Source organism: Lissotriton helveticus, chromosome 2_1 (assembly GCF_964261635.1).
Source record: "Lissotriton helveticus chromosome 2_1, aLisHel1.1, whole genome shotgun sequence".
Lineage (NCBI taxonomy): Eukaryota > Metazoa > Chordata > Amphibia > Caudata > Salamandridae > Lissotriton > Lissotriton helveticus.
The window spans coordinates 148391750-148418064 of record NC_136059.1 but is presented as its reverse complement, the minus strand read 5'-3'; positions in this window follow the sequence as shown (position 1 = coordinate 148418064).

Below are 26315 nucleotides of genomic sequence, written 5' to 3'. Positions count from 1 at the left end.
TCCATCTGAAACCCCCCTAATCCAACCGACACAGACCTCCATCATAGACGCAAGCAGTAATCCCCGAGGTGCCGCAGTCACGTAATACCTCACGGCAATTCACACTTACACCAACCCCGAGAGTAGGAAATGCTAAGATAGACATACCCGCCCTGAATGCTGGGGGTTGGACTACGCCTATTGACATAATGCCATATATTCATAGTACCCTGCCGGAACAAAATCCTTAGATTTCACGAAAACTGTCCCAGTTAAATCCCCCAGTTAATAGTTGAGAATGATGCCAGTAGTTACCAAACCGGTAATCCATGGGAAGGTGATGTATTATCATGTGTAACTGAGTACACCACGTAATCATATGCACATGCACAGTTATATCGAGCATAATGCTGGTGCCATTCTAGGCACGCAACCGTAATTATAAAAGATGTATAAGAAGTATACAAGAAAGTATGTAACAAACTCAAGCTGTGTATATCAATGTTTGATATCTTAAAATATGAAAATGCTAATAAAAATATTTGACAAAAAAAGATAAGATCTCTTCAGTATGTGCCACAATCTTAATGATTGTAGCCTACAGTCTGCGGAACCAAATATAACCTGTGTGTCAAGACTGGGCAGAAAAGCAGGCTAAGGAACTACACTTTATTCTCCACATCCGGCTTTTCATTCTGTTTATCCTGAATATATTTGTTTGTCATTAATACTTGTTTGTCATGAATATATTTGAGAGGATACTGCTGATGGCGGGTATGGCAGCTGTTTCTGTGTCTGTGTCTTAGAAGAAAGAAACATTTTTGTTTCTCTGCCTCTGTGAAGGCATCTCTGCTGTTTCACTGTCTCAATGATGGATTCTCTGTATTTTCTCTGCCTCAGTGATGGGCTTTCTTTTGTTTCACTGTCTCAATGATTGATTATCTGTTGTTTCTCTACCTCTGTGATGGGTTCTCTTTTGTTTTACTCACCCATTGATGGATTCTCTGTTGTTTCTCTACCTCTGTGATGGCCTCACTGTTGTTTCACTGTGTCACTGATGGATTTTCTGTTGTTTCTCAGCATCTGTGAAGGCCTCTCTGCTGTTTCTCTGCCTTCATGACAGTCTCTCTGTTGTTTCACTGTCATTAATACATGTTTGTCATGAATATATTTGAGAAGGTACTGCTGGTGGGAATTATGGCAATTAATTATGTATCTGTGCCTTGGAAGAAAGATACATTGTTGCAGATTGTTTCTCTGCTCCTGTGAGGGCCTCTTTGTTGTTCCACTGTCTCAATGATGGATTCTCTGTTGTTTCTCTGCTCCTGTGAGGGTCTCTTTGTTGTTTCACTGTCTCAACGATGGATTCTCTGTTGTTTCTCTGCCTCTGTGAAGGCCTCTCCATTGTTTCAGTGTCTCAATGATGGATTCTCTGTAGATTCTCTGCCTCTGAGATGGGCTCTCTTTTGCTTTACTCACTCATTGGTGGATTCTCTGTTGTTTATCTACCTCTGTGAAGGCCTCTGTTGTTTCACTGTCTCAATGATGGATTCTCTGTAGTTTCTCTGCCTCTGTGATGGCCTCTCTATTGTTTCACTGTCTCATTGTTAAATTATATGTTGTTTCTCTGCTCCTGTGAGGACCTCTCTGTTGTTTCACTGTCTCATTGATGGATTCTCTGTTGTTTCTCTGCTCCCATGATGGCTTGTCTGGTATTTAATCCTCTATAGAATGACATCCTCTGTGAAAGAGTCACCATTGTTACACTATCAGTGTACAGAATACTGATTGTATCACATCTTAAAAGATATATTCGGTTTTATTCCACCATCTCAGTGAAGAATGGTACATTGTTTCACTATCCTAGTGATGGATTCTTTATTCTTTTACTGCCTCAGTGATGGATCCTGTATTGTTTCATTGTCCCAGTGATGGATTTCCTATTGTTTCACTGCCTCAGTGATGAATCGTGTATTGTTTCATTGTCCCAGTGAATGATTCTCTATTGTTTTAATGACTTTGTGATGGATCCTGTATTATTTTATTGTCCCAGATGGAGTCTCTAATGTTTCACTGCCTCAGTGATGGATCCTGTATTGTTTCATTGACCGAGTAATGGATTCTCTATTGTTTCACTGACCCTGTGGTGGATGCTGTATTGTTTCATTGTCCCAGTGATGGATTCTCAATTTTTTTACTGATTCTGTGATGGAGCTTGCATTGTTTCAGTATGGCTGTGGGGGAGTCTGTAGTTTTTCATTGTCCCAATGATGAATTCTCTATTGTTTCCCTGTCTCTGTGATGGATGTAGAATCGTTTCACTGTCTCATCGATAGATTCTCTGTTGTTACACTGCTTCTTGATTCACTCTCTGTTATTTCATATACTCAGTAATAGATTCTACAGTTTTCCAAAGTCTCCATAATGGAATCTCTATTACTTCACAGCTGTGTGCCCACTGAATATTGAAACCACAGTATCGATGGGACAGAATAGCAAGGACAGAATATAAAAAATAAAAAAATTGACAGGTAGGTAAGTCTAGATTTTCTATACCGATTTCCACATACAAGTACCTAGACTACTCTCTTCCGTCTTAAAATGTAAGATCTTCATTCGTTGTTGTGACAGATTTTTACTCCTTTGTACCACCTAACTGTAATACCCTCGGCCTAATACATGGCCAAGCACCAAACTGCCTCACTAAACTATCCATCTATTACCTACCGACCACAAGCCCCAAGTCTCTCAACAGAGGTCTACCCACTAACGAAGCTACATGAGATTTGGTGGTTAAACCTTTTATGCCGACGACTCTTCCTCCTGGAGTTTTCCAACATGGCACTTCAGACTTGGAAGTGACTGAAATTTGGACAATCCTTAAAGCAAGTCTATTCTCCCAGAACTTTCAATAAGTGTACCTTCTTCATTACACTCCCCCTCAATGGTCTGTGAAGCCCAGGTGGGTGAGATGCCTATAAGCGTCATGAATTTCTCATTGTTCATGGCTCTGCCCTTTCAGACCTGGTCACCTTTCTATGACCAGGTCACATTTCTATGGCCAGGTCACTTTCCTATGGCCAGGTATTGATGGAGACGCATCCTGGGCATGGCCCACTCTGGTCTGAGGCTCCAGTATAGACTTCATCATTGAACCTTTGGGCATTACCCAGCCACCTGGAAATCTTTGCCCTCACGCAAAACAGTTTTTAGACCACCAAAAAGGTGTCTAGCAGAGCTTTACTAAAACTCAAAATAAATTTTAAAAGAAAATTGAAACTAAGAAGCACTTGCAAAGTTCAAACAAATAAATCCAGCCGCTTCACTGTGCACCTTGTATCGATGCTCAATTCTCTGAAGAGAAAGGCAGACTCACAATCACCTGAGCCTATCTTGGAGCAAAGGAAGATGACAGCAGCATGGTATAGCCGACCATCCACTAAAAAGTAATCAACAGACTCAAAAATAGTCTTGTGCATGTGTGAGTCAACAGCTTGTAAGTAATCCCTGTGACAAGTGCTGCTGATGTCTTTGGAAACACAGGAACCAGGCCCTACCGCGAGCTCACTGAAAAGGCAAGTCCTCCCGACTTGAGCGTGAAGGAAGACTGGAGTAGGATGCCTAGCTCAGGTGGCACATATTATATATCGTTCACAATAGATGTAATGTCCAAGCAATGTTATTCTTCAGAACAAATATACATTATAAAAACAGTTGGCCCGAATCACAAAAGTAATCTGAGACAAAATCCTAACTTTACGACTTTCGGTATTCACAAAAGGCATTTAGGAGTAGTAGAGTTAGTAATTTTGTCTTAAGTTAGTCTTAACTTTTGGTCTTAAGACCAAAACTTAAAACAAACTTAAGATAAAATCCTTGCTTAAGTGTACCTTAAGTTTAACTTAAGTTAGGATTTTGTCTTAAGACCAAAACTTAAGACAAACTTAAGACAAAGGGGCCGAATCCGAAGTCGGACGGACCTGAGTCCATCCGACATCGGTCAGGAGCCGTAATCGACTGACCTGCTGTCGTCGGTTACGGCCCTGATAGTACAATGCGATCGGACAGGGTTCGGTCGCACTCGTACACCTCACAATGCAAGCATGCATTCCGAGTGGAATGCTTGCCTGCATTGTATAGAGCAGGGGTGCAATTCATCCCTGCACCCTGTGGCCGGCACCCCAAGGTGCCTGCCACCGGGTGCAGAGATCAACAGAGGGGCACCATAGGTGCCACCTGCCCGCCATTTGGCGGCCTCACCCCCATGGGGACCCTGCTGGGGGCCCCCAGAGACAGTTTCCGACTGCCTTTTCGTGCTGGACATACCGGCACGAAAAGGCAGTGAAAAACTGCCATCGTACTCCCTCAGTCATAAAGAGGCGACCGGGGGAGTACTGAAGGATTTTCGGATGACAGGTGCGCTCTCCAAGCCGGTCGTAGGCCATCCGGAAATCCGAGTCGGATTCCATTCCGACCGACCCCATCAGAATGGCTCAGTCGGAAAGGAATCCGGCCGGCACTAACCGATGCGGTCAGAAGGGCTTTGGCATAAAGTTGTAAATTATTCAGTAAAATATCTGCGTTCAGCAGGGGGCGCATTGGAAATCAGGGCTACAAATACAATCTTTTTGAGCCTGTAACATCAGTTCTTATCTTTCTGGCTGCTAACGAAACAGGAAGCTGTGGGGAACCCTGACTGTCATTGCACAGTTCAGCAGGGACGGCCTTGTGGTGCCAGATGTCTTTTCCAGTGGTGAGACCTCTTCTCTGGTGTGAGGGCTGCTGGGAAGCAGGTGCTGTTGGTGTGTGGTTGCAGGATTCAGCTTACCATTGCTATGCCAGACCCAGGGATGATCGCGACAGCTCTGTAGGGACATTTCATCTCTCCTGGTTTATTATGGACTTTAGTATGAGTTAGCAGGTTAGTCAGGGGCTCTGGTAGTTGCAGAGACTCACAGTAGGTCACACTTCACCAAGTAAAAGATACAGCTAGAGAGCCACATGTGCCAACTTCACGTCTGCGATGTTTCTTGGTCGATGAGCCTTAGGCACATGGTAGAAGGACTTAAATCGGGTAACGCAGTGGTTCTCCACCTTTTGACTTCTGGGGACCCACAATTAATCATTACTGGAACCCGGGGACCCCCCCCTCCACCCCCACTGGTTTTGACAGCTAGACGAGGGCCCCAGCCTAAGCATTGTCAATGACTTGAAATGCAAGCCAGGACACAAAACATACAGAAAAAAACATTTTAAAAAAATACACAAATGACACATTTTTTTTAATTCGCAAACACATAAATAAATAAAAACATCCAAATTTGAGTTTACATATGAAGGTTGGAGCTTTTTTAAATTCAATTGCGGAAACGCATCCATACTACTTTCTGTTGATGCACCTGCACTGCTCCCACGAATTAATCTGAGGACACCAATTTACTTTTTAGTCTCCAATTTCAAATTCCTTCACATTTACATTACATAATAAAATTATCAATTGTGCATTTAGCTTCTATATTGACATACACTTTATTAATCTTTTACACTTATTTAATTTTCTAAGTAGTCGCGGACTGCCCTGGGGAGGCTTTGTGGACCCCCAGGGCTCCCCAGAACACAGTTTGGGAGCCGCTGGGGTAACGCAACACCATGGAAAAAGGTCTATATGGGGTTACACACACACACACACACACACACACACACTGGCCTTGTGTCTGCAAGGTGTTCCACTTGGGATGGTCAGCTTTACAGACTAATACACAGGTATTAGTCCAACTTAGCAGTGTTCAACTGGATCTTCAGTTCTGGCCATGCTAAAGCAGCCCATCCATCCCACTACAGGTAGTCTGCCTCTTTCATAGGGGGGGCCTCAGCAACATAGATTGTGATTCTCAGTGAGGCTTACAGGGATTGTAGTAGGGAATATCGAATCAGAAATATCGATGGGTCACAATATCATGACCACGATATTGAGGGACAAATTATTGAACAGTAAGTGTGAAGAAGGAGGTAAAGGTTTACTATTCTTAACTCCACATCTAAGTACCCTGAAGATATATGTATATATATATCAGCAAGGCACATATAAGTAGAGTAAGGAATAGAAAATGTATACAAACTCATCTTTCAGTCGTTTGTACCTCGATATTGTAGGCACAATGTTATGATCAGTCGATATAACAGATTTGTTTTTCCAGCCTACACCCTATAGGGCTGAAGCTGTACCACACTGATGAGGCTCAACAAGGCTGAAACACACCAGGGGCTGTATTATATATACAGCAAAGTTTCATTGTTTGCACTGGACGCACCTTTTAAAAGGTGCACCAGACGCCAAACAATGAAAATGTTGCTTATTCGCATGAATGCGCTGCTTCCAGGGCAGCCGCGAACTGAAGCTGCTCTGGAGGCATCGCATTCATGTGGAGCGCTCCGTGCTTTCACTGTGCAGACGGCAACCAGCTTGTAAGGGGTTGTCTGGGGGGTTCAGTGGACCCCCCTTTCCACCTCCAGAGGCTGCTATCAGGGGGTGAGCTGATAGGGCATCCCCTTTTAGGTGGTGTACTGTCAGTACGCCTCCTGACAGATTTTTTCCCTTTGCACACGCATCTGTATTACGGCATGGGCACACAGGCAAAAGGGGTCCCTCATTTGCACAGGGACACACCCCCATGCAAATGAGGGAACACCCTCCGATGATTGCGCTGTTGCTTTATGTGTGTCAGCGCTATCGGTATTACATAAGGGGACGCACAAACATCTGCAGCCCCTTCTTTAACCGCATGCGTGCGGCTGCGATTTTCGCGCTGTGCGGCTTTTTTTTTTTTAAACGCGTTACATGACGAGCTGAGCTCGTCATGAGCAAGCGAGCGGCGCAACTCATGACAAGCTCAGCTCGTCATGAGCATGGAAGGGGTTAATAACCAAAGTGCCCCGGGGGCATGCAAAGCAGGTGCTAATGTGAAGTAGTGTGGCTCACTGGTTAGAGGCGGCAGACCCGAGAGCAGAGGACGGCCCGGGACCAGGGTTCGATTCCCGGCGCGGCAGGTTTCTGGACCAGGGTCAGCGGACTCGATAATTCTCTCGCCTCGGTGCCCACTCTGATCAGCGTTCACACTCGGCAACTCTGGGCATTAGCTTGCCTCATCTTCACTAACGGCCCCACCAGACCGCCGGGGATGCCTGGTCTCACCCTGGAGATACCCATTGAGGGACCATCTCTCAGGGAAGCCAGGAAGGGTTTCGCAGCGGTCGAAGCGCCTTGGGACCCTACGGGTAAGTAGTGCGCTATATAAATGCCTATACATACATACATACATGTCCGTTGTGCCGATGGGCACTTTGATAATACGGCCCCAGGGGGCTTCTTGTGTCCCCTTTCAAACAATATGTGGCCTCGCAAATTGGGTGGACTGTTTTTTGGGGAGTGGGATCTTGGAAGGTCCCTTTCCAAGATGGCAGGCAACTGGGTCAGATTAATTCAAGCATTTACATCAGCATGTTTTTTGCTCCCTAGTCAGACAAGAGAGGGTGTTCCACACTGTCCTGCCACATCTTCCTTTTCATCAGAAAACCAATGGTTTATTGCAACCATCACATTACCATCGCCGCTGGCACACATTTATTTTAAGGTACAAGTCACCTGCTTAGTAGAAAGGAGAGAGGCTTCGTCAGATCCTGTCCTGGCCTCGCGCTGAGCTCTGGAAGCCCACATGTAATTTATTTGCAGTCATAACTCACTCCTTTCCTGATGTGGAGACTTCCATTTAATGTTATTGCTTCTGCTTTTTATCGATAAAGTTGTCGCTCGCCTGCAGTATTTGCCAATAAATCTTGTGTAAATTTATTTAGCAGACATTCTCATAAACCTTGTCTCCCAGGGCACCCAAGCCTCCCTGTCACATCAGGATTCACAGTGAGTGCCTGCCCTAATGCAGGCATTGCATCCTGATACATGTTCTTGCACTCCATGTAGAGCATGTAACTATAGGAGGCAGAGGAACTAATTTATCAAGCCTTCTAAAGCCGGTCAGATTGCCTACTGAGCGAACACGTGTGGGCACACTCAGTCTTTCATTCTTCCAATGTCGATGATTTGATTATATTTAAAATGGATAATATTGACTCTGGGTTAAAGTACTAACAGGTAGATGCATCAAGCATTTTTGCTAGCGCAAACGGTGCGAATCGCAAAATTCGGCCGTTTGCGCCCACAAAAATGGCATTTGAGATGCATCAAGGGTTCATGCACTCGCAATTTAAGAATTCGCAAATATTTGCGAGTTCTCATATTGCGAGTGCATTTAAGGATTCTCAATTTGCGATTCCTTAAATGCAATGCATGAATCATTCCAAGATTGCGAATTCGCAATCTGGGGCCGCTATTTACCGCGAAGTCAAACTACGTGGTAAATAGCAAAAACTTAGAAATATGCACTTTGGTGCTTTTTTCTAAGTTGTATGTTACACACACACATGTCCTTGGGACGTGTGTGCGCAACACCAGTGAACATTACCATTTCAGTGGTGCAACAGGGTGTCCTTTGGACACCCTGGCACCCTTGAAATTGCGGCACATTTGCTATTCGCTAATTGCTAATCGCAAATAAGGAATGACTTCCCATTCATTCCTATGGGCCTTTAGGCCTTTAGGCCCATAGGAATGAATGGGAAAGCCATTCCTTATTTGCGATTAGCAATTAGCGAATCGCAAATAAGGAATCAGTAGAAATCGCAAATAATATTGCAATTCCTACATGCATCCCGTTTTGCGAGTCTTTAATAGCGAATCCTTAAAATTCGCTATTAAGGACTCGCAAAACATGACTTTGATGCATCTGGGGGTTAGGGCCAGATGTACGAAATTATTTTTTTGCATTTCCCAAATAGAGATTCCAAAGAAATCGCTATTTAGGAAACGCAAAATGGTATGTACCAAATTTGCGATTTCCTACTAGCGATTCCTGAGTAGGAATCGCTAGTAGGAAATCGCAAATAGGAAATGCTATCACATTCCCAGCTATGGGGCAAACAGGAAATAGTTTGCTTTTCCTAAATTGCGACCTCCTAATAGGAAATCACAATTTAGGGAATCCACACCCAAGGGTGCCCTTGGAATTAAGCCCCCTCCCTCACCCCGGAGGCACCCCGAAATTCATAGGCACATGTAAGTGCTCGTGTGCTTGATTTCACATTAAAACATTTATTTTTTAATGCTGCACATGTTTACCATTAACTTTGAGTTGATAATAATAGAATTTCCTAAATGCCCAACTCGCATTTAGGAAATGCTTTGTACATGCGCATTAAGAATCGCAAAAAGGTCATCCCTGTTTGGGATTCCTAAATCGCGGTCACCTTTGCAATTTCTACCGGGTTGCCCATTGCACATTGCGATTGTTGTTTGGCCTTTATACATATGAAAAGGCTGTTTTGCATTTCTTAATGGGCAAAAACTGTGATTCGGATCATTAAGAAATGTAAAAAGCTTACGTACATCTAGCCCCAAGTAGTAAGTGGTATGTAAAGAACAAGTTATTGCGTCACTTAGCACCACACACCACACCAGGACATCTTGGGGTATAATAATTTAAAATATGTGGGAAATCGTGGCTTTCCAAGCACATTAAGAAAGTCGCATTGGTTGCTCCTGGTCGGATTTTAAGGTCACTTTTTGGGGTGGGAGGGAGTACAGTTCCTCCGCCAAGGAATTTGTGAGTCATTTAGTGCAAACTCTTTAGGAACCTGGGTCAGAACTTCATAGACTATAATGCCTGCTTCACGAGGGGCTTTGAGGCCACCCCCCCCAATGGTTTTTGGGAAATGTAATGGTAAATTGGAAACATCTTAGAGAAGGTGTTTTTCGAAAACACATTAGTTGAGAACTAGAGTGAGCTGTTAAACTAGAGTGAGGGGCAAAGGGTCATTGTAGACGCTCCACCTTTTACCACTGGGTTGCTCTTAAGTAGCTCTCCTTTACAGGGATTAACACCCACGAGGTGTATAAACTACACAGTTTTATGTTTGTTACACACAGACGTTTATGGAAGGCACTCAACCCACAGAGCTATATTACTGTAATTGAAAACTGTAGCCACATGCTACACAAGTGCCCAGTGCCGTAACCCACTGAGCCATTTTACTGTAATTGGAACACTGGAACCTCAATCTGAATAAAAACACACTTTAGAGCTCTGGGACAGAGATCCCAAGTGTCTGTTTAATCTGGTGCTGGTGCAGCGTTCAGTCTGGACCAGTACTTTAATGTCAGATGAGTTTTTGCAATTTGAGAGGTCGGTGTTGGCTATGACAGAATCTGAACCATATTCTCCAGTACCTGAACCATAATCTCCAGTGCCTAAACCAACATCTCCAGTACCTGAACCAACATTTCCAATGTCAAAACTATAATCTCCAGTACTTGAACCATAATCTACAGTACCTGAACCATTTTCTCCAGTACCTGAACCATAATCTCCAGTGTCTAAACCATAATCTCCAGTACTTTAACCATAATCTCCAGTACCTGAACCAACATCGCCAGTACTTGAAACATAATCTCCAGTGCCTAAACCAACATCGCCAGTACCTGAACCATAATCTCCAGTGCCTAAACCAACATCGCCAGTACCTGAACCATAATCTCCAGTGTCTAAACCATAATCTCCAGTACCTGAACCATAATCTCCAGTACCTGAACCATAATCTCCAGTACCTGAACCATATTCTCCATTACCTGAACCAAAATCTCCAGTACCTGCACTATATTCTCCAGTACCTGAAACATAATATCAGTACCTGAACCGTATTCTCCAGTATCTGAACCATATTCTCCAAGTACCTGAACCATATTCTGCAGTACCTGAAGCATAATATCAGTACCTGAACCATAATCGCCAGTACCCCAGTACCTAAATCATATTTTTCTTCAGAGTCACTTTATGTTTACGTACCTGCCAAGTACACCAATGATATATGTGACACTTTCAGCCAGTCCTGACTTTTTCCAAAAAAGCACTTTGTACATGTTATAACTGCACGTATGGCTTCACTTTTGCCATTATAACTATGGGTTTAAGTATCCTGGCATTTAAAGTGCTGCTGGCTAATAAGACAAAAAAGACAACGTTGTCATGTATGATATGAGGTACCTTCACAGGCAGCTGCTCAAATGCTTGTAAAGCAATACAGGGTTATTTGCTAAATAATCCAAGTTATCTAGCCGTATGTCCAACATAAAACGACATAGGCAATCAACTAGCTTGTGTCTGGAACCAGCCCTGCTGCACATATCACAGACCGAGACCAGAGCCGAGGGATTTCTGCTAAAAGGAGAAAAATCCCTCTCTAGTAAAAATAATACATAGGATCAATATTGGTTGTCAGCATCTATCCAGCTTCCACCTGTGACAACAAGACCTTAATATATATGGATGGATGGATGGATGGACGGGTAGGCAGACAGATGGATGGATGGATAGATAAACGGAACGATGTATGGCTTGACAAAACGGTGGCTATATGATAAATGGTTGGGTTGGGTTCGGTTGTGTTGTGATTGAATGGTGTGAATATATGACTGGGTTGTTTAGAAATTGGGTCTCTAGTTGGCAGTGGTTTGCACCCTCACCAAGTAGGAACCCTCACTCTTTTCAGGGTAAGTGAGCAACACAGCTAAAATAACCCCTGCTCACCACCTTGGTAGCTTGGCACGAGCAGTCAGGCTTATCTCAGAGGCAATGTGTTAAGTATTTATACACGCACAGCAACATAGAGAAAACACTACAAAAGAAGTCCACACCAGTTTTGAAATATAGCCAATATTTATCTGATTAAAACAAGACCAAAAAAACAAAAATCCAACATACACAACTCAAAATATCACCTTTCAAAGATTCAGCAAGTTTAGTCCATAGAAATCAATGGATGCCTTCGATTTAGCACAAAGTTCCTTAGATGCATCAAAAATCAAAGACGGTGCAAGGCGCACAGGAGGTGAGGCACCCGAAAAGCAAAGCGGTGTGCTGGTTACTTACAACACAGGGGAGGTGATGCCTCAGTTCTGTACTGGCATGAGTGGTGATGCGTTCAGCATCCAGGAACAATGTATCAAAATCCAAATGCGCCACAGCCATGAAGTTGTCACTGTGTCGATTCCTCAGGCGCAAACCGAGCACTGCGTATGAGTCAGAGTGGGTGTCAAGGACGTCAGTGACACAGGGCTCAAGACTCACTCTGCTGCGATTCTCCTGATGCGCTTCAACGGCAAGCTAGGGCATGGGGTAAAAGTCGTGGTTGATGCTTCAAGCGGGAACCATGCCTAGCGACTGACAGCGGCGATGCATCGATCTTTTGCAGCGATGCATCAATTAAACAGGCGCTGGGAGTCGATGTGTGGATTTTCTCCTTAAGCTCACCAGGTTACACTTCCAAGGGCCCAGGAACTGGATTTGGCACCATTTGACAAGTGAGGACTCTCAGCAGAAGAGCTCAGGCACTGGCAGATTAAGTCTTTGAGGCCCTGCGACTTATTAACAGGAGGCAAGCTTGACTCAAGCCCTTGGAAGCAGGATACAGAAAACAAATTCCAGTCCTTTCACTGCCAGGACAAGAGCAGCAAGCAAAAGGCCAGCACAACATAGCAACATGAAGAATGGCAGTCCCTCCTACAGCATCCAGATCTTTTTCCTGGCAGAATGTCTTCAGTCCAGAAGTGGTCTGATTTTGGGGTGGCAGAGGTCCAATACTTATACCCCTTGCTGCCTTTGAAGTAGGTAAATTCAAAGGAAAGTCTTTGTGGTGCCTTTCCCTGACCTGGCTCCAGACAAACTACAGGGGGTGGAGGCAGTTTTGTGTGAGAACAGGCACACCCCTATTCAGGTGTCAGTGAAAACTCCTCCCACCACTCTAGCTCAGGAAGGCCCAACAGCCTGATGATGGCTCATCAGGATGTGCAATGCACACCTAAACTCTCCTTTTGTGACTGTCTAGAGTGAATGCACAAGAGCCCAACTGTCAGCCAACCCAGACGTGTATTCTACAGACAGGCAGAGGCACAGAATGGTTAAGCAAGAGAATTCCCACTTTCTAAAAGTGGCATTTTCAAATACGCAATTGAAAAACAAACTTCACCAAAATATGCACTTTTAAAATTGTGAGTTCAGAGACTCCAAATGTCAAGGCAATCCCCATGTTACTCAATGGGAGAGATAGTCCTCGCAATAGTGAAAAACAAAATTAGCAATATTTCACTAATAGGACATGTAGAACATGCCAGTACATGTCCTACCTTTTAAACATACTGGGAACTGCCCATGGGACTCCCTTGGGCCCACCGTAGGGGTGAATAGAAAGGGAAGGTTTGGAAGAGGGTGTACTTGCCAGGTCCAACACAACAGGGCTACTCATGTGGGTGGCACAATCTGTGCTACAGGCACACTAATAGAATTTGATTTACAGGCCCTGGGTACACCTGGTGCACTTTACTAGGGACTTACTAGTAAGTCAAACATGCCAATCATGGATAAACCAATCACAAATACATTTTACACAGGGAGCACTTGCACTTTAGCACTGGTCAGCAGCAGCAAAGTAGCTAGAGTCCTAAACAAGCAAAAAGGAAATGCAGCACACAGTCAAAAACAAGAGGTTAGAAACAAAAAGATAGGGGAAATCACACCAAAAGATGCCAGGTCTAAAATGAGCCCCTCCCCCAACAGCTGAAAGTGGGGAGAACTACCCAACCTCATGGAAGTTCTCATCACTAAGGCAGAAGAACCAGGAAAGACTATTGTGTTGGTGTGTTCTGTTCCGGGCCGGTGTTCCATCATAAAGTACATTTCCTGCGGGGAGATGGACCACCTCAACAGATTTGGGTTCTCGCTCCTTGTGAGAAGGTGGCCTGGCATATGCTGTCCACTAGTTACAGTGGGCATCTTGCACTAGTCCAAACAACCCCTTAGAGGTGATAGGTTAAAGACAGCATTTATTGAAAGCTATCCTAGTGGTAGCTATAGAGCAGCCTTCAGGATGAATCTTGAAGGAATGTAAAGCAGTTGTTTAACCAGTCTATAACCTTGAATGACCAAATGAAAGGAGAACCACAACAGGTATATATATCAAATGTATGTATTTCTTCTAAACACACCCTACTAGTCTCTTTTTGAGGCTAGAGGTAAAAGCACATAAGTTACACTTAATAGCACACTGTAAATTAGCACAATATACTTTGAGCCCTAGGGGCGTATCAAACAATATATTAAGAAAGTGGTATAAGAACCACGACTTGACTAGACACAAGGCCTAGAGCCTGTAGAATCGCTGGGCCCACAAGGAACCACCCAAGGCAGTGACACAGGGGACCCATGGGGGACGGGTGCAGCAGGGCCGGACTGAGAACCAAAACCGGCCCTGGCAAAGGGCTCGGCCGGCCCCCTGGGGGTGGGACCGAGCTCTTTGCCAGGGCCGGTGTTCGGCCGTTTTTGTTACAGGGCCGATTTTGCAGGTATGCTGCGAAAACGGCCCTGTAACAAAAACGGCCCCCAGGGCCCAAAACCAGCCCCCACCCTTGCGGCGCACCGGGGGATTGCCTGGTGCCCCCAACGGCCAGTTCGGGCCTGGCGTGCAGTGTGAGAGCACAGCCGCGATTAACTGTTAGCTTCTATGGGGAAAGTCGCGGTTGGGAATTTAAAGATAAAGGTCACTTGGAAGAGAACTTCGAGCAAACCCCTTTAGACTTAAGGGGTTCTAGTGCCAACCCCCATGGGAGCACTGGAGTACTCGAGTTACCTCACCCAGGGAAGCCGGGTGCGTAGGTGTCTTTTGGTGTCGGGAATCGTCGTCGTTTTCAATGGCGATCTGCTGCAAAGTGCTGCTGCCGTCGTGGAGTAAAGTGTCCAGTGTGATCCAAGCCTGGATCAAAGATGAGAAGAACCTGAAAGCAGAGGGGACAGAGTCTGGGTCACTAGCCAGTGACAAGGGGCAAGATAGTCGAATGCCCACCGATGTCGGGTGATTTCAGGTGAAAGGGTTGAAGATTGACTCTTCAGCCACGAGGACCAGGAGGAATCAACAACAACCAAGACCTGGAATCGAGCTGTCCCATGAAGGTTGTCGAGTGCTGCGGCATCGGTGACGGGATTGGACCCAACAAGCCTTGGCAACAGCAACCCATGCAGAAAGTCAAGAAATGCTTCGGTGTGGATCAGCAAGGTCCTAGGGACTCATCACATGGTGGAGATTCAGGGCAAATCTGGAGCAACCAGAGAAGCCCAAAGAAAATCAGAGTTGCCTTCACAGGGACCCACCAGTCAACGGGCCAGGGATCGCAAAGGAGCCTCGAGCTGAATTGCAAGAAGCGGGCTCACAGAACACTCGTGGAGTGTAGGCCTACAATCTTCAGTGCAAATGGTGATCGGGGCTTGGGCTACAAGTAACCCAAAGCACAACTTCAAGCCACCAGGACTGGCTGGGGGTAAGGTTCCAAAGTGTTTGACACAAAACGCAACATGTTTCCATGCAGCCATTCCAAAGCTAGCATTTACCGCAAGGTTATAATGCACTTTAGAGTATATGGTCTGTCTGCATCACTGAACAGCCCCAGAAAATAGGTTCCAAAGGCTGCAGAAGGGCCCTGCTCATGCATTGGCACCCTCTCACACAAAACCAAGCTCCCTGCCTTCAGGATTGTTAAGTCCTGCCATAGGGGTGACTGATAGGTTTCTAGGTGCAGTGATTTAAGATAGATATAGGTAACCTATATCTTAGTAAGGGGTGCATGCACCACCTTACCCAGGCTGCAGTAGCAATCCTGTGGTGTCAATTTGGAAGGCGTCCCAGGGGTGGCCCAATACATGCTGCAGCCCCTGGTAGGCATCCGGGGTACCTATGTCCTTAGTACCTGGTGTACCATATACAAGGGACTCACAAGGGTACGCCAGTAGCCAAACTGGAGTGTACCTAAAGTACTTGCAATCAATTTAGAGAGGAAACAGATAGGCTGGGGCTCTGAATAGCAGAATCTCAGCCAAACAAAGTAAAAAAACATCAAAACACCAGGAAAAAAGTGGGGGCAACCATGTAGTCAGATTCCACCTTCCTACACTCCTCATCTACATTAACCATCTGAGGGTCATGTGGTCTGTTTGAACCCAGAAGTGAGCCCCAACAAGTAGGGTCTTAGCTTCCTCAGTGCCCAGACCAAAGCAAAAGCTTCTCTTGCAATTGCGCTCCACTTCTGTTCCGGGGAAAGTAACCTCCTACTAAGGAAGGCTACATGTTAATCTAGGCCCTATTCATTCAGCTCTGAAAGCATGGCTCCCACACCTTGCTCTGAGGCATCAGTCTGTACCACAAATTCCTTGGAGAAGTCAGGAGTCTTGAGCACAGGCACCGTGCAAATGGCCTTCCTCAGGGTGTCAAAAGCAGTCTTTCATGCCTCAGTCCAGATCACCTGATGTTGCTGCTTCCGTGGAGTCAGCTCTGTCAAGGGGGGAAAAATAGTACCATAGCCATGAAGATTCTGCGGTAGTACCCAGTGAGGCCTAAGAAGTCTCTCACTTCTGTCTAGGTCACAGGGGTGCCCAAGCCAGAATGGTGTCAATCTTGGGCTGTGGGGGCGCCACCTGGTCGCTTCCTACCTCATGTTCCAAGTACACCACAGACCCCTACCCTATCAGGTAGTGACTGGCCTTGATAGTGAGGCCTGTGCTCTTCAGGGCCTTTAACACCTGGTACAAATGGTCCTCCCAACTGGAGCTGAGGACTACAATGTCGTCAAGATAGGCGGCACTGAAGTTATCCAGCCAGGCAGGACCTGATTGACCAACCTCTGTAATGTGGCTGGGACGTTTTTCAAGCTAAATGAATAACCTGGAACTGGTAGAGCCCTTCTGGTGTTGAGAATACTGACCTCTCTTGTGCCCCCTCAGTCAAGGCAATCTGCCAGTACCCTACCGTTCGATCAAACGTACTGAGAAACTTGGCAGCTCCCAGCCGATCAATGAGCTCATCAGCTCAGGCAATGGGGTGCATGTCAGTCTTGGTGACGGAATTAAGCCCATGGGAGTCTACGCAGAACCGCAGTTCAGGAGTGACACCGGGCAGGCAGCTTTGGAACAAAGACCACTGAGCTGGACCAGGGACTGCTGGAGAGCTCATTCACCCCTATAGTTAGTATCTTGAAAACCTCTTCCTTAATGCTATCCTTTACTCTGTCAGTAAGCCTGTAAACTTGTGTTTTACAGGTGGGCTATCCCCAGTATCGATGTAATGAGTGCACCAATAGGGGATTCCTGGGGTGAGTTCAAACAGAGTTGCAAACTGTCTCAGCAACTAGCGTCAGTCACTCTGTTACTCTACGGTCAGTGTAAGGTAGAGGATCACAATTTTCACTGACCCATCCTGCTCCTGGGTCTCTTCCACCCCATCATCAGTAGCCAAGATCATATTCAAGTCAGACCTCTCGAAGTGGGGTTGGAGGCGGTTCACGTGCAGGACCGTCACGTGAACCGGGGTTCCTAAGAGTCTGCGAGGTTCCTAAAAGTCTACAAGTCCACCACATAGATGTTGTCACTCTTGCGCACCTTTACCTCAAATGGGGAAGACCACTTGTCATGTAGATCGTGGGGTTCTATTGGCTCCATCACCCACCCCCTCTGACCAAACTGAAACTCAACCAGAGAGGTATTCCGGTCTGTCGTGTAGTTCCTACTAATCCGTAGGATCTGCACATTGTTTTGACAACATAAATTAGGGGTTTGGTGACAAGACTGATTCTGGACACCCCCCACAGGATATGTTGGCCTATAGACCAGCTAGCTCACATTGCCACCGTAAGCCCACTACCCTACCAGGGAGTGAATGGTTTCTGGCATCCACTGAACACAACAACCCAGACCCCTCAGGGATCGTGGAAACAGTACAGATCCTTTCGCTCAGTCACTCCTGCTCCCTTATTCTCAGAGAAACATACAGAGAATCCACAGTGGGACTTTTTCAATAAATTTATTGAACCAATGTTAATCTTGCATAAAATATGTGTGCTTCAATGAGTAATAGACAAAAGCAGATAAATCAGATTACAAGCACCAAAAGTATAAATAGTAGATATAGTTCTACAGTGGTAATAAAGAGAACCCGTGCACACGTAATTGCAGTTAACAGTATTAATACTGAGAGTATTTCACAAATAACACGATCACACAATATACAATCCAAATGATGTTCTTTTTCTCCTTAGTCATGCTTATTATTTTTCCAGGTGCCCAGCCAACACGTGTTTTGTCTGGGTGTAACCCACAACTTCTTCAGGGCTAGAGTGTATAACTGCAATACGTTACACAATAGTATTAGCCTCAACGGATTTACAGGCAAATGGCAAACTGCTTATACTGTGACAACTTCACCCGTTGTGACAACCCTATTCAGACCCACATTTAGAGTGTGCTTAGGAAAGCAAAGACCAACTGATCAGTGCATAATATCTAGTAGTGTACATTAAAACTTTCACGGTTATACAATTAACTGTTTACTTTAGTGCTCCACACAAATCTTTAGCACTTCAGTTTCACCATGATATCTAATCTACTAGAAAATTTGAATTTCAATTCACACTTTTGTTCTATTCACATAAAAATATCTTCAAGTTTGGTCGCAATGTTCAAGAGAAATGTTAATGTTCTAATAAACACATTCAAGCTGCCCAGTATAAAAACACGAAAGAAAGAAGAGCGAACCAAGAGATTGAAGCAAGTGAAAGGAGAACATGCACTACACTACAAACCTGATACCAATCAAACCATCTTACCTATCGGACAGATGGCTATAATGTCACGAAACCTATGAACAAGGGAAACAGAGCCTCGGAAGTATCTGGGTGAATTAACACTATGCATGCTCAGGAGTGCTCAAGGTGAACTCCAACAATAGTCTCACCTCTAGGCCGGTTCTACTTCTGTCCCGGCTGTGTCATCAAACGCTTATCAAATAAAAGTAGTAGTGTAAAGCGGCGAATGTTCAATATCCAAATAGGGCACTGAAAGATGAACAGGGAGCTTGTGTAAATATAGATATCCCATAACCCACCAGGGCGACATGAACGTAGTATTATGCATGTGGTAACCTTCTGGTTTATAATCACAAAATGAGTCGCAAGTCCAACTATGACATTGCCTCCCACATAAACCAACTAACCGGACGTGGTTGTTCCCATTAATATTACATAAACCCTGCTATTCATCTCAAAAAGAGTCAGGGTACCGTCTTGCGGCGTGTCTCGCTGTAGGGAGCCAGCGCGCGTAATCTGCTGCCCCCAACCGTGTCTCAAAAAATTTCCTATAGCACCCAAATCAAACTTAGCGGTATCGGCAAGCACGGTTATGTTGTTCTATGAAATCAATTCAGTAGAATTATGTACAACTTAATCGTAGCACCCCAGAAACTTCCTTAATAATCATTGCTATCCCCTACAAAGGTCCACGGTACTAAGATCCACTATGTTGTGTAAACCGAAACCAGCCTACACTTCTGCCAATACTCCCAGAAGACCACCGGTTGAGAAACAACATACCAAATTTAGGGGGTCATTATGATGGCGGATTTTCCGCATACTCCGGGCCGGCGGAAGCCACCGCCGGCCCGGAGTATGCGGGAAATCCGCCGAGGAGGCCTGAAAGACCCACCGCCAAATCAGGATGGCTGGTGGGTCTCACAATGTGTCCGCCGCTTTTCCGCCGCGGTCGGAAGGCGACCACGGCGGAAAAGCACTAACATGGCTGGCGGTGTCTATCAGACACCGCCAGCCATATTAGGATGTAGGGAAAGTAATGCTTTTCCGCGGCGGCTTTTCCGCCGTGGAAAAGCATACGGACAATCACTTTGGGGGCCCGTTGCAGGCCCCCTGGGTGAAGGTTGCGGGGGGGGGTGCACATGGGGGGTACCTATTGTACCCCCCAGCCTTTGCGTGCACGAAGCGGCAGGCACCGCGCGGTGCCTGCCGCTTTGTGCATGCAAATGCACAGCTTTCGTTTTTTACATTGCGGGGGGTGCTGCTTCAAGCTGCACCCGCCGCAATGTAAAACATACAGGATGTGACCGCCAGGGTGGCGGTCACATCCTAATTGCCATGGAGGGACCGCCGCTGCCCATGCGGACGGTCCCTCCTACTCAGGGGTGGCGGACGGACGCAAGTCTGTCCGCCATCCTAATTGGCCCCTAAGTCCAAACTTACCAAGTAAGGTTCCCTGTATCGCGGTACCAAAATAACCCGCTGGCGGTGTGCTGCTCAATCCGCAACTGGACGCGTATCGCGTTCAGGGTTTCCTGTATGAAGACCACCCCGGAAGTGAATTTACCGCTGTACTGCTAACCTCGTATCCGGAATACTCGGAGCGGGTACAACCGGAAGTGAGGCAAATTCCACATAAGGCAATAGGAAGATACACAAGCCTCGCTCAGAACTCTATTGTGGCACAATATTCGGTGCAATCTATTCTATATTAATATATTCTATATTCATCCCGAGGGGAGGGTGGAGACAAGACAAGCACCACCCAGCGTCACGTACAACTGTTAATCTTCATAATAGAAAAACATCAAGACCTCTAATCAATTGTGGCACAATCTCGGCCAGTGCTACTATAGAATTGAAAGTCCAATCTCAGCTACAACATGCCTCATTAACAGTTCATTTAGTAGGCACACCAACAGACCCTGAGTTAGGAATCATAACCCAGGCCTCTGGTTACAAACCACTGGTGCTTAATTTACATTCAACTTTGTTAACGCAGTGCGGAGTGCCGAACAGTAAGAAAAGAAGGTAAAGGCAAAAAAATCGATTATTTTTACAACTGAAGGAATAGAGATAGAAGAGTGCATAGAACTTATCACAAACCAGGAATACAAACAATACAGTATCATTAACCCTTTTGAATTTATTGCTAGGTTGATTTCTACATAGTCGAAATTCAAAAACTACAAATCCCCATCTAATGTGCAAGTCACATTCTTGTAATCATGTCAATTTTCCAGATGGATGTTACAGATTCCATCTGGATTAAAAATTACAACTTATAAAACACCTTTCTGGTGGGATTGATGTACTATTCCCAATAAATATATCCTCATTATTACACTGTGTACGCTCTAAGTCCCCCAGAAAGTACTGTAGCTCATGATCCACATTGAGCCCCTGTTCTGCCGCCTTAAGGCACATAATCCAGGTGGCCTCTGCCCGGTGTAAAGACAGCTCCCTGTCTCCGCTCCTATTGTGGGCTGGTATCATTTCTATGCCAAAGAAGTCAAAACGTTTGTATAGTCCTTGCTCTTTACACGTCATGGCATGAATCACCATTGGGTACCTCGCATCCCCTTGTTTTAATGCTCTGGCATGCTCGCTAATGCGATCCTTTAGCATACGTATAGTGCTCCCCACATATTGCTTACGACATCTGCATACACTAATGTAGATAACAAATTTGGTCATGCAGTGGATGTTTTGCTTGATGACATATTCCCTCTCATCTGGGCCTTTGAAATTGTGGGTGTTATGGAGTGCCCATTTACACATGCCACAGCTTCCACACTTGTGAAAGCCTGCTGTCCGTTTTGTGAGCCAATCCTTATCTCTAATGTTAGCAGGAACAGTAGGACTAAGAATGCTCCTCAAGGTGGTGCCTCTTCTATAGGTAATCAGAGGTCTACCTGTGGTGAAAGTCTCCAGGGATTTGTCTGCTTTTAGGATGTTCCAATGTTTCTGCATGCTCTTAGTCATGAGATTTACCTTAGTGTTGAAGTTTGCAAATAATCTCACTGGCTGCGTGGTAGTATTGGTAGGCTTTTTCTCCTTAAGTGTTTCTGTGCGTGCAACCTGAAGTATACGTTTTTCTGCTTTATCCAATGTTTTTTGCTGATACCCTCTGGCCTTAAATCTGTTCTTCATGGCATGTATGCATGTATGGAAATCTGTGTTTCTGCTGGAATTACGTCTAGCCCTGGTGAATTTCCCAAAAGGGATGGCATTGACTTGATGGCTAGGGTGGGCACTAGAGGCATGCAACACCGACTTGCACGGTGTCGGTTTCCGGTATAACCTACTCTGTATTGTGTCCCCATGTACAAACAACTCAACATCTAAGAAAACTAGACTGTTTTTGCTGTACTGGTGTGTGAATTGCACGCCTAGCTTATTCCCATTCAGAAAAAAAAAAATTCATGCAAGGTCTGTTCAGGTCCTGACCACAAGAGCAGACAATCGTCGATATATCGACCCCAGTATACAATATGTTGGCTGAACCTGCTCCCTGTCTCGCCCCAAATCCATTTAGCTTCGAAATATCCCATGAAGAGATTGGCGAACGATGGCGAAAATTTCGAGCCCATCTCTACACCTCGTGTCTGTTTATACCAATTGCCCTCGAATGTAAAGCAGTTGTTACTCAATATTAGCTCTATCATAGTGAGTAGCATTCTGCTATGTTTCCACTGTGTGGCCGGTTTGTTGCCAAAATGCCACTCCATAGCCTGCATGCAGAGACTGGGATTGATGTTTGTATATAATGAGACCACATCTAGTGATACTAGGAAGATGTCATTATCCCATGTCAAATCTGTCAAGAGGCCCAACACATGCTTGGTATCTCTGATATAAGCAGGAAGGTTCTGAACCAAGGGTTGCAAAAACAAATCTACGTATTCGGCGATACGTTCAGATGGACCACCTATGCTCGACACAATGGGCCGTCCAGGTGGAAAGGGTAGGTTCTTGTGCACCTTCGGCAACGTGTATAAGGCAGGAAATCTAGGTTTCTCTACCTTAAGGTACAGGAATTCTTCCATATTCAATAGACCCTCTTCATGCCAAGTTTTCAAATGTTTATTGATGAGTAGTGTCAATGTACCTGTGGGATGCTGAGGTGCCGGGTTTTTAAGAACCCGGTGGTGCCAGGGGATAACACCCGAAGACCTCTGAGTTCTCCCTGTTCCGGACCACAGAAACACGGAGTCTTCTAGTCGAGTCAGAGATCAAGTTTTATTGATAGCTACCAAGTAACAGGTGTCCTAGAAGCACGACAAGCACGGGTCATGTGTTCTCAGGAGACTGTTCATTTTTACAGAACCAGCCTTCTCCTTATATACAAAAATAATAGCTGCAGGCAAGAATTCTTGAGTTTATGATATGGCTATACACATATTTCTACAATAATACAAAAGAGCGAAGTCATGTAGGCAAGCCCGTGTTTTAGATGTCCAATTTGTGATAGATTACCTAGCCAGGCCCGGAACTCCCATCAGATATCGGTGAAACCCCAATAAAAGAAGGCACCTCCTAGTCATAAAACTGGCCATAAACAGGGAGCGTGGACAGGTGCGTATGTGTGTAGAAAACATGATCTGTATGTGGTGAATGGTTTGGGGTATGTTGTGCATTGATGCTATCGTGTTTGGCCACTGGGCGAGGAGCTGCTCAAACAGGTTTGGCTGGAGGCAAGGGAGTCAGTTGGGACAGGTCAGGGGGAAGTCAGGGAAGGTGGACGTGTCCTTTTAGATCAAGCTCGACCTTTAATTGACTTATCATGAGGGCAAGACACAAGATGGATACTGTTTACAAAATGGTGTCTGAGGGGTCGGGACGGAAACTACGATTCGGGGGTGTTAGCATGTCTCGATCATAATGCAAATGCATAGGAATGATGTCCTAATCATTATCGGTTCGTCGATACCAAATTCGTCATGGTACGTTGATGTTTCGGGATACGGGTATCGGACCTCGATACCGGGACAACAGTAGGGTCCAGAATTTCAGAACCACAGACCCTCCTTTTGCCCTCATATAAGGCAATAATTTGTGTTAATCCGAGTCTAAGTCTGTATGAAGGAATTCGTGGAGATGCTGCTGTAGCATCATTCTGTTGCTCAGTTCGTCCCTTGACACAGGCTTCCGTACACATGAGGTAGCACAGAGGCCACATAGTGCAGGAGCGCACTGTACACACAGGCAGAACATAAACAGAAGTGCTAAGCTCATCCCAATGAAGATCAGTGTTTTCCATCCCCAGGTAGCGATCAGTCCCCAGAACCACCCTAGTAAGGACCAGTCCCCTTTTTCTACGTGAAGGGAACCAGATATCTCGTGTAACTTAGAGATGGCCTGGTACACTGTTGGTGCGTTATCAGGGATGAAAATGCAACAACTGGATTGGATCACTCTACACACACCACCACGATCGGCGAGTATGATATCTAGGGCAACTCGGTTCTGAAGGGTCATAAGTCGATCCGACTGAAGTTCGGTCGTCAAATTGCCAAGAGCTCCGGCCGTTGTAATCACGGCGGATTCACCTATCCTCGATAACTGGCGAATATTCCTGCTGTTCACCATAGGCCCCCAAAATGGCAGAAAACCCTTTGCGAAGTCAGCGAATTCCTGACCCGCGGTGTCGTCTTTACTCACGACACCTCTAGCTGTCCTTGTCCGATGGTAATCTGCTCTGGCCGTGTAGGTGGGAGGCAGCAGAAATGCGATAAAGCATGTACCTGAGAAGTCAGGGGGCAACCAAGTGTAAGCTTGGTCATGGCAGACGAAATACGTGCCTTTGGCTGCTAATAGTATAGGGGAAGTTCGGGAAGCGATTACATATGTTTCCGAGCATATACTCTTTCCTAATTGTGCTTTGGGATCCCTGCCGATACCTTGTAAACATAAGTGACCTCGGCTGGGTACTATCCAAACTGGGCGGGATTTCTTTGCTGTCTGGCTCTTACTCAGGTAAACCCCATATTTAGTTACGTTCCAACGAGTGTACGGAGTGAGTTCATCTTTGGGAATCGTAAGATAGGCGTCGAACTCTCTACTCATATTTCTTATCCCTGCTACTAGTGCCTTGTTACTGGAATCACTTTCAGTAGAACGGGTCGGGTATGGTTCTAGGGCGAATAGGAACATGGTCTGGAAAGCCCACAGAGAACCATAATAACTGAAAGGCAGGATGAAGTATGGGATACCCTTATCCGTTGTGTGTGGCATGAGTCCACATATCCAACAGTTCGACGTGTTCATTATGGACTGGTGTTGGTGTAGAAGTTGAATGAATGAGTTATTTACAAATTCGAGTCTTCTGGCAGACTCGTGTTCAGGTAGAGGGTGAAAGTAGTGTGGAGAGATAGTAGGAGGAGGCTGTGGCCGGGTGTCATTTGAAAAAGTAACTTGGAATACGAATAGAGTATAACCAGTTAAAAACATCGTTATGCTACACAACATTAAAATACATGTTATCAAAAACCTTCTTTTGGCCATTACAGTGCATAATTGTCTTTCAGTGTTCGGGAGTCTGGTAGGTCTCTTTACCCTAGGAAACTCCATCCTCTAGTTTCTGCCCGCGGTGGTAGGTTGGTTCTGCCAGGGAGTGTGCTCTGTTCAGTCCGGGGTAACTCCCTTGGACCAACCAGAACCGTTGACCTAGACGTCCCCAGTTGCACTCCCCAGCCTTCAACCGCGACCCTAGCAGCAGAACCGGATGGCGGTTCGAAAATCAAAAATGAGCAAGTTTCCTGAGAGTGAGAGAGAGCTGAAAAATCAAAAATAGTTCTTGGGGGAAGGGAAAATCACATTTGTTTTTTAAAATTTTTTATTAGTCTCTTTGTCTTGACCTTAGATTATATTGTTGTTTCCCAGGTACGGTGTGGTCTTCAAACAATGTCTCAGGTTCGGTAGTGTCCAACTGCATAGACGGTGGCACAAGTCCTTGTAAAATATGATCACTCTCCTTTTCGGTACCAGTTTCTTTTAAACGTGCATCGCTGAAAGGGATGAAGCGAGGTATGGATTCTGTCTCGGAGTCGGCAATTCCTTCGTTGACCCACCGGTCGTATGGAAGGGGCAGAGGGACCCGTTTACAATGGGTCCCGTGCACCCAGTTCTTTTTGCCTTCCACCGAACCGCTGATCTCGTGGAAAGAAGTACCAGGTAAGGTCCGGTCCACCTCGGCTGTCCGTTGTTTGTGCGCTGGAAATTCCGCACCAAGACCCACGTGCCGGGTGCGATGGAGTGACCTGGATCGTCAGAGGCTGGTGGAGAGGAACTGTGAACCTGTTGGTGTAAAACACGCAATTTAGTTGTCAATTCGCACAAATAGTCAAGCAGTATGGGGTGCTCTATTTCGCTGAGTTTGTTTGGTCTTGGCACGCCCCAGACGTTGGCTGGGCGGCCAAACACTATCTCATGGGGGCTAAGTCCTAACCTGGAATGGACTGTCATTCTGGTTGACAAGAGTGCCAGAGGCAAGGCGTCAGGCCATTTAAGACCTGTACAGGCTTGGATCTTGGCTAATTTGAGCTTTAAA